At 41.3% G+C, this 9,980-nt stretch overlaps 1 long non-coding RNA gene across 1 annotated transcript; it reads left to right on the top strand.

Annotated features, from left to right (window-relative positions):
- The first annotated feature begins 6,117 nt into the window (after positions 1–6,117).
- Positions 6,118–6,906, top strand: LOC120433868. The gene is made up of 3 exons (XR_005608804.1): positions 6,118–6,304; positions 6,416–6,484; positions 6,617–6,906. It is a non-coding gene; the product is annotated as an uncharacterized LOC120433868 (long non-coding RNA).
- Positions 6,907–9,980: the final 3,074 nt, after the last annotated feature.

Raw genomic sequence — 9,980 nt, 5'->3', positions numbered from 1 at the left:
AAATCACTTTAAATTCAAAAAAGTGAAAAAGCAAGAAAAAACCTTCATGTTCTGCGCCGTTTACCTTGATGGCTGCAGAGATTATAATGAAATCAGCAACTCGAGCGCATTTTCCAAATATGCAAAACTGTTCCTGCATTAAGCTGCATCAAGGGCAATGACGACATTTGGAGATGACATATGTAACCCTGTTACATGATAATGGCGCCCTTGATGCAGATGGATCTTTCAGCACGAACGGACAAGACAAGCCCTCAAGATACACTACTTTTATATAATCGGTACACATCACAACATCTTAATCCAGGTGAAGAAACAAACTACGAGCATATTCAGCTGTTGTCTTGAAACACAGTTATTTCTGGCCTGTTGCAACAGCATATCACCACTCTGCACCTTCAAGAGATAATAAATGTTGAAGGATAAAATCTAAAGTCATTTGTCTAACTTTGACAGCAGACCATTAACAATTACTGTTGGCTACCATTAAAATGAGGTAATATCGAGGACAGCTTAAGGGCATACAAACTTTTTTTATTGCAAAGAGACTAAAAAATTATGTTTTGAAGAGGACGTGCGCATTTCCACCTCCACATTTTCATTTTTGTACTCCACACGAGTAGCTTTGCATAATCCACAGCTCAAAATAATCCTTATGCTATAGCATATTGGGCCTTTGTGCAGCTCTCTTAAAGGCCACCCTTCCTTCAAGCCAGGTTTGGTCTGAACTCATCTGCTACTTGCAAACAGGAGATCTGAACAGCAGGTGGGCGGGGCTTCTGTGCTCACAGCCAGAGCTCTGGAGGATATGTGCTCAGTTTGAATCCATACAGATCAGAGTAAATCCTAAAGAGTTCTGATGGTATGGTTAAACATAATGCACAAGCGCCAATATTTCCACTTTAACACAAAATGCAGTCAGTGTATTTTGGAAGGTTTTGGTTGTTTAGAGGGAAAACCTGAGAATCATTTCTCTGATAACAGTTGCACTCATTAATCCAAATGGCTCGAACTACATAATTACCAAATTTGTTCATAATATATGTCTTTAATATATATTTTATAAAGAAACTCATCATCATTTCCCTATCAGCAAATAATTAGTGCAAACAGGAAATCTGTGTTTCTGAAAATTGTGATGGGCAGCACAGATGCAGAAAGCAGTTTATGAACACAGATTAGCTCTTTACCCTCAGGGGATGTAGCACAATAGTGTGTGCGTGTTTGGGTGGAGTGGGTGGGGGTGGGGGGGTCCTAATTAGCGTTACTTCAGCCTAATTAACAGCATTAGGAAAGACAGGTGTGGAGACCAAACACAAGCACACACAAACATTAGCAGGATTTCCATTACCCCAACAAAACAATATATTCCGTGTGCTCTTTGCATGAGAGCGATATGAAAATGCACTAGCTCCTTTGTGCTTTGCTAATAACATTAGTCACTCACCCAGCAGTCAGAATGAACTATTGTGGCTGAGTAAAATTACCCCATGCCTCATTAAAAATCGGGACCTCTCTGTGACACAGTCTTCCCTCTGGCTTGCAGCCATGCTGAAAATATAGAAGAGGTGGTGGTAACCCTGAGCTCAACATCACAACTTTTGAAGGAGTCTTCTTATAGCAAAAGACTGATTGTGACCACTGAAGCTAGTTTTTAAAGCACACCATCCTAATGCTGGGCAAGATCAAATCTTGCTTCAACAATTACCTAAATACTGCAAGGCATCAATATATTTTCCTGCAGTACTTCTCAAGCATGTATCAAATGCAACCAGCAGCTGACATATTTCTCTAGCATCATGCGTATAAGTGCTCTCTTTTTAGATCAACGCACGAAAACAAAGAATGCGACTTCAGGCCATTTACACGTACTAATAAGATTAACAGTGGACAGCCAAGATGACATATGTCCTTGCTGGCGGCATAGCATGACATGCTAGTGTTTACATTGCTGAATATATGTCGACTCACCAACTAACATGTATGTTTTTAGACTGTGGGAGAAAGACGAGTACTGGAAGAGAAGCTTGCACAGGAAACTCCCTAAGACCTGCACTTCTGTGCCATCTGCTGCAGACAAGAAGGATTTGCAACATTTTTTTGATAGTAACGTTTGGTTAAGGCTGGAGGAACATCGAGGTCTTGGTTAAATATTGAGAAAAGCAGGAGATGAACTAAGAATTCGTCGTCTCTCTATCGAGGAAAAATGAAACCATAACTGTAACGCAGGAAACAGCAGTACTGTAATCAGAGATGATCAGTAATGCGTTACTGTAATCAGATTACTTTTTTCAAGTAACGAGTAAAGTAAGGGTTTACTATTGCAAAAAAGTAATTAGATTACTCTTACTTGCCCGTAAGCACGCTGCGTTACTAAATCGTGATGTTGTTTGTGAGAGTGTCTCATGACAATGACGTACGAGCGTGCGACGTCCGTGGCAGCAACAGACGTGTGCAGATCAACAACAGATAATATGGTGTGATGGAGAGAGTACGACCATGCAGCGTTTAAAGTTTGGAAGTAATCACATTACTTTGAGTTTGATTCTGTACAAATTGACAAAAACATTAGCGTCGGCTGTTCACTCTGCGTGGGAAGCAAACTTCTTTCTACAGCGAAAAACTAAACTTCAGATCTGAGCGAGCAGCGAACACGCCGCCACGGGAATGTGACCTTCACAGAGAAACCCCCGGATCCCCCCACTGACATGACCGCTGTGGGCAAACCTCCACCCGCCCCACTCCTGCTAAACAGCTGACAATAGATTTAAGAGCTGCTGAATCTGTGATTTTATTCTTCTGTTTACTTTGTTCTATTGTGAACAGCTATGATGTTGAACCCAAAACAGTATCAACCCATAGGAACCCACTGTGACACAGGTGTCATCACCTAGTTACACTATTTTTCATGAGTATTCATATAGGGTTAAATGTATTTTTCAGACATTCACCGCAATATAAAGCCATCAGTCAGCAAATTAATCGAGTGTGATATGACCTGAAAAACGCACCTGATTCACTTTATTTCAGGTGACAAAGCAAAATGTGACAAGATGTTCTGTCACATCTCATCTCGTACCTCACACACGTTGTGGTGTGTAAGCAGCGTCACTGAAAACGAGCCGCAAAAGAGCGTGTTGTGAATCGGACTAATAGAGCAAAGATAACGAGCTCTGCCTGACTGTTCAGGATTGACTGATTCAGCGGGGCACCTGACAGAGGACGAGAAACAGGCTGTCAACATTTCACTCTACCAATCTTCTGCTGTCCGTGTTTGTGGCGCAGTTTTGCTACGACCAACCTACTGACTTTGACAACTGCATCATTTTCTCTAGCACCATCATTAGTTGGTGCTAGTTATTTTAATTAATCACAATGCTTCCACTTTAAACCACAGTTATTGTTTTTTTCTTGCTTCTGAATAGCAGAATGAGCCAGATGACAGAACATTGTATTCACAGGGGAAAGCATCCAGCAAAATTTAGCTTCAAAACAAAACAAAACAAAAAACACTATAATGCTATAATGCTTTTTTCTTCAGTTTGCTGTAACTCTGAAAATATAGACATGAATTTGTAATATAAATGGACACACACACACACACACACACACACACACACACAAACACAGTTGTGTGTGATGGGCAGTACGCTGTCACCTCCCCCTCTCCGATGCTCTGCTCAAGCAGGCAGGACGGATGGAGGATACATATTTACATACATAATATAAAAATATCTGAAACATGTCCACACAACATAATACTGAACTGTCACACATAAATGCATAAATAAAGTCATTTCCAGTACAAACTGGCACAGACAGGACTTTGATTTGTGCAAAAACACAGGTGTTGGACACTCGTACACCCCTAAACTCTCCACACCAATGTTACAGGGTCTAATCAAATCATTACTTTCATTAGCTTCCTAATCCTTATTACCTATACAGCTGCAAAGTTATCAGCTGTTTCCTATCATTCAAAACCAGACCTGGTATTACAGGATGATTTCTGATTACAGATACAACATCCAGACCACTCCATAGTTTTTTTTAACCTAATAATAGTTTCATTATACAGTACTATTGGTGTGTGAGGGAAATGAAGGAAGCACTGACAATAATGTGGCACCAAACCCAAACTGCTGAGTATTCTTATTTCTAGTTCTTTTTAATATTAAAGAACAATAAATATGAAATACGTCGAACATAGTTTAATCCATAAAGTCCTGCCAAATCCACTGTACACTCAATCTTTACATGCAAGCTATGCTCTGATCCCTGTAGCATATCGAGGGCATCAAACGCGACTGTGCCACTGACCGATGAAGCGCATGTGGGATGGTGAACAGCTGAGTTCATGAGCGAGCCACAGCCTTGAACTTTTTGCTCTGTAATATTACAATCTTACTTTAATGCACTGCAGTTAACTTTATTAGTGTTATCTGCCACCAGTGTTGGGAAGTAACGGAATACATGTAGAGGCGTTACGCATTTAAAATATTTAAAATACAAAATTCTAGCAACTGTATTTCGTTACAGTTACCATTTAAATAGGTGATAATTGGAATACAGTTACTTTGTTGAAATAAATGGATTACACGGCAGTCTTTTCCTGTTTCATATGTTCGGCTATCTCCTCCTCTCTACTTTTGGTAATTCCACACATTGCTGGAAACCCAAACAAAATAAGAGGCTCTAATGTAAGCGTCCTGTTAATGTTGGTGGCGTCGGTTGCACCTGGAGCCAGCACAACAGAGCCAGCAGTGCATTTCTTAATTGGAAACTCCAACACCACATTTAAAGAAGAAAGGGATGAAATCTGACCGTGCAATGCAAACTCTGTTTGTCAGCAACCAAGCTGCTCTTAGCTGAAAAGACTCCAACCTAAACAAACATCTGGAAGTAAGTTCTATTTTAAAAACTAACGTTAGCCTACTGCAGCTACCTTGTTTTAGTTGTGGTAGCTACCTGGGTTATGTGCCACTTACTATTACTGAAGGCTACTCTGCAACAAGCTAACACTGTTAGCTGGCCTTAGCTGAGGTTAGTTCATAGACTGCAGACTGTTAGACTTGATGGATAGCATTAACAACCTGCTAGCTGCAAATAATCATGTGCAGTTCTGAAAGCAGTTTATTAACTAACCTCAGCTAATGCCAGCTAACAGTGTTAGCTTGTTGCCGAGTAGCCTTCAGTAATAGTAATAAATCACACAGCAATCGCGCATTCATTTAGCTGTAAAAAGCATGACAATATATTAAGTAATTCAAAGCATTCAGAATATGTTACATTGAGTAACTTAATAGAATACGTTACATTGTAACGTATTCTATTAAGTTACTCAAACTACATTTCGGGGCATGTATTCTGTAATCTGTAGTGGAATACATTTTAAAAGTAACCTTCCCAACACAGTGTGACATTCGGTAATGTGACACTAACAGTATGACTGTGGTTATTAACCTCGTTAGACATATCAGAGAGCTCATTTTACCTGTTCTTGATCCATAAATGACACAACTTTTTCTGTTTATTGTTTATTATATTCCAACTATAGCAATGAGGGCCTCAGTCATGCAGTGATAATAACAACTATCAGTTGCACTACCTCTGGAAGTGCTTGTGTGTCATTTCAGAGGCAAAGGCATTCAATTGTTTAATGTAGAGGAATGGTTCGTGCTGCGATTGCTTTGCCCTCTTCTTCGTATGAGATGTCACATCGTGGCGCAGCATTTTGTGAAACTATGAGGACTATGTCCCTCCTTGGGGGGATACTCCCACTGGGTTTAAATCTGGGACTCTCGGCCATTTGACCTTAGAACTGAAGAAGCTTCTCGGATGAGAGGTGAAACGTCTTCAAGCAACTTAAAGAAGTCCAGACGCTTTTCTTTGCAAACTCCTTTGACTACGATGACCTGGATGACTGAGAACCTTCACAGACATATGAGGAAAAACATTTACTTACAGTAAAACTCACTGTGGTGCGGGCCTAGAGACCAGTCGACAACCTCCAACAGCTGCTAAATGAATGAAATTCTCATTTTTATTCACTGTGTGGTCATCGTCAAGGAATACACAGTCTTACCTAGCTACTGGTCTCTAGGTCTATGTGACTGATGCTTATAAAGTAAAAAAAAAATGTCTCTACTAGCAGCATAACAATTATTAAATTAAGTCAGAAAAAAAAAATCTGATGTGAATTTTTATTTTTTATTTCAGATGAAAACACAGTGTGTCTGAATCATTGCCTTCAGCTGCACACAGCAACAGCAAGCACCAAAACCTTACTCCAGAATCTGCACAGGTACACGTGCATAATTTCATTTTTTTTTCCCCTGGAAGGACATATGACAAATGAAAACACTGAATCTATGCCGCAGATGCGAGAAACCATGTTTTTCATATAATTTTGCAGCCTACAGCCTCTGAGAGCCTCCCACATGAGGACTGTGTAGAGGAGAGAAAAAAAACCACAGAGAAAAAGGTCAGAGCAGTGGAAACAGATCCACTGTACGTTTTCTGCAGCTGGGTTTTTTTTCACCTTACTGTCTTGCAAACTTTCATTTACTAAACACCACTGTAACTGTCACATTTTCACTTCTCTGCACGCTTTCAGGGTCTCCATTCAGTTGTCAAAAAGCCTCACTTCTGAATCACTGATCACCAGTTTACAGGCTGCCTCCAGACACGGCGCTACTCTCTCTGGGGATTTCATTTCCACCTCACAGAGATCGTCATCCTAAGACAGAAAACCAGTGCTCAGGGAGCTCCTAATTAGCAATGTGACTTTTCTCTAGATTTCTCATTCACTTGATGTCTTCCCTTTTTTTCTCACCCTGATGTCAGTGATGTCATTTCAGGTGCGAGCTCACTAGATGGTGTTTCACCTGTCTGTGGTTAGTGTAATCTTGGGGATATCTTAATAAAAACGATGAGCTTTGAGATACTTTAAGCGCTTCTTGAGACAATTAAAGGGAAACTTTTATTTGCATATGTAGTGCCGATTTAATGAAGGGTCGAACACTCAAAAAGCGAGGGCAGTCCGTCTGTCGAGCATGTAATAAAGAGAAGAAGACCAGGAACACTGAGTAGAAACCATGTTCATATAATGCAAGCACTATTGTATCAGTGGGAAGAAGAAAAACTGATAAAAAAAGACTGCCAGATATAAATTCTGGATACATTTTCATATTTATTGATTACATAAATATGTAAATACATCTTAAACGTGCAGAAATTAAAGTCGAAGCAGATTGTACTGACCTACTGTCTCCACATACGGTGCAGAGCCCCTGCCCAGACCCTTAAACATAAAATGCACTCTGCAATAGGGTCAACTTGTGTTTGACCAACATCGCTGCTCAACCACAGGATTAAAAGTAAAACAAAAGGCAACGCTGATCGCAGGGCTAACTCAGACAGACAACCATTAGCACTCACATTCACACCTATTGTCACAGTCAGCTGACTGTGTGGAATGAGGAGGACCAAAGTGCAGACACACAAAAAACAAGACTTGAATCTACCGGAAACCCTAAAATGAAGACCTGGCATGCGGCATGAATGTAGCAGACGACCGGACATGGAATGACCACATAAATACCCACGAGGGTGACGAGGGAAAAGGAAACACACGGGGAACACAGCTGGGACGAATTAACAGAATGACAAGACAGGAGGAAGCAAACTGAACACACAGAACATGGGACGCAAGACTGTCAAAGTAAAACAGGAAACACGCAGAGCTAGGGAGACGTAAACACAGGGGACTTGCCACACTCGCACACCGAAGACATGATACTACCCAGCATAGTGGGGAAGACATGGGAGAAACCTAAACCCAAACAGCACCAACTGAGCTTAGAACATAATACAAAGGGCATGAACACGAGGAGGGGAACATGAGAACAAAAGGACAAGCACTTGCATAAACACCACGCATACTGAAAGGGACACAGAGGACGAAGACACGAGGGGAATCTAATAACCGATGAACTACAACAGGGCAACCTAGGCCATATATACGCTCAACACAACTAAATGAACTTAAACATAAACCATAAGACATCAAAATATTAAAAGAAACTCAAAACGCTGGGTCAAGCGTCCCGGGACCGTAGCACTTATCGGTAATTTAGAATCAGCACTTAACCTAACCCCACTGACTCCATGTCTGTGGACTGTGGGAGGAAGCCGGAGGACCCGGAGAGAACCCACGCAGACACAAGGAGAACATGCAAACTCCATAGAAGATTTGCTCAGAGCTTCCTGACCTGCTGTCTGTTTACACTAAGTGGTGCAGCACCAAAGCCAGGAACATTATGAAGACTCTCCCACCCCAACGATGGACTCCTCTCACTGTTGAGGTCAGGGAAGTGCTTCCGCTCCCTTAAGGCCAACTCAGGGAGGAACTTCTTCCCCCAGGCTATTTGGGCCGTGAACCAGGCGTAGGATGGGATTTAAACCCAGGAGGGTTCAGATAAGAGGGCAAACCAAATCGCACATGAAGTAATTCATTAATTTATTTACTTACATATTAGCGTTTGATGTAGTGCTAATTGTTTTACTAATTTGACGACCCGGGCACGTAGAAAACAAGAGACAGGCCAAGTTATCAGGCACAGCTTATTCAAAATCAGGTCACAGAGGCAACAGTCTAAGCAGAGGAGCTCAGTTGTTCTTATCTAGTCCCTCCAGCTCCTTCCAGGGGTTGTGGCTGTTATATACATAACAGCCACAACTTTACAACCATCTGCCTTCCAAAGATCCCTTTCAATGCTAACAAAACTGCATTGACCATTACTGCGTGACCTTTCAGGGCGTGCGGTGCTGCTTACCACAGCACCCAGAGTAGATTCTCTGCTTGTTCTGCAACAATTTTTAGGTGGCAACATTCACATAAATGATCCATTTTTTCCCTTGGAGAAGTCTGAAATGAAATGAAAAATAAGGCTTCACAACATCACAAACCTTCAGCAGCTTTATTGTTGTGGCAGAACAGTGACATGTCCAGCGCTGTGTGTAGTGTAACGTGCAGAGGAGAAAGTTGAAAGTCTTTCATCTTTTTGTTTTTGCACGGACTTCTCTGTGCATTGGCTGTTTGCTTTGATGTGAGAAAATTACCTGTTACAGACAATCACCTGTGAGAAAACAGATAATTGTCTGAAGAATTCACGGCGAGTGAGCGGGCAGCAGAGTATTGACACTAGTGAGAACTTGTTTGAAGTCTCCTGTTCTGTGTTACATGTGAGAAAGAATAACTTCAAGTTTTGTCTTGACTTGATTTTAACAACACTGTGTTAGCGCGAGACTTCAGGGAAATATGGTATACCAAAAAAAAAACCCCACACCCAATGAGCTCTGCACAATAACAGGATTTTCGAGGTTATCGGTTCAGAGAAGGGTTTTATTTGCAGGTTTGTCTTCCATCCTGACGTGGCTTGATGCAAATCCCCAATTTGGTCTTGCTTAAATTTAATGCCCAGAAGTCAATAGCAACAGCACATTCATTACCCAAATGGTGTAATGCAGAATAGTAAGGCAGAAGCTGGAGCTACAGCCTGCTCACACTACTGGCAGGTTCAAGAGCTAATAATTACAGGGATGCAGCGGTGTGATTCTGTGGTGTGTTTGGTGGAAGAAGGGTGGATTAATGCATGGTAGATAAAGCTCAGACCTCTGGCACACAGAACACCCTTTTTCCTTCATTTTCACTCACCAAACAAATCTCACACCAATTATGAAAAATCCTTTAAAAATCCTTTATGAAAAACACTGAAAAACATTCTTAACAGTCGATGTTTCAGCACCAATATCAAAAACCTCAGGATGCAAAATAAACTTTACATATCTGAGCTGCCAGAGGCCCACAGACCAGGCTGTTAATGGATAATGACACCGACCACCGAATGTAACCTGTAAACCTGGTTTAAAAAGCATTCGCAGGAGCTTCCTGCAGCATCACTGAGATCCATGCCTGT

Source organism: Oreochromis aureus, linkage group 17 (genome assembly GCF_013358895.1).
Source record: "Oreochromis aureus strain Israel breed Guangdong linkage group 17, ZZ_aureus, whole genome shotgun sequence".
Classification (NCBI taxonomy): domain Eukaryota; kingdom Metazoa; phylum Chordata; class Actinopteri; order Cichliformes; family Cichlidae; genus Oreochromis; species Oreochromis aureus.
Note: the sequence above shows the minus strand (reverse complement) of the source record. Positions and strands in the feature narration are given on the sequence as shown.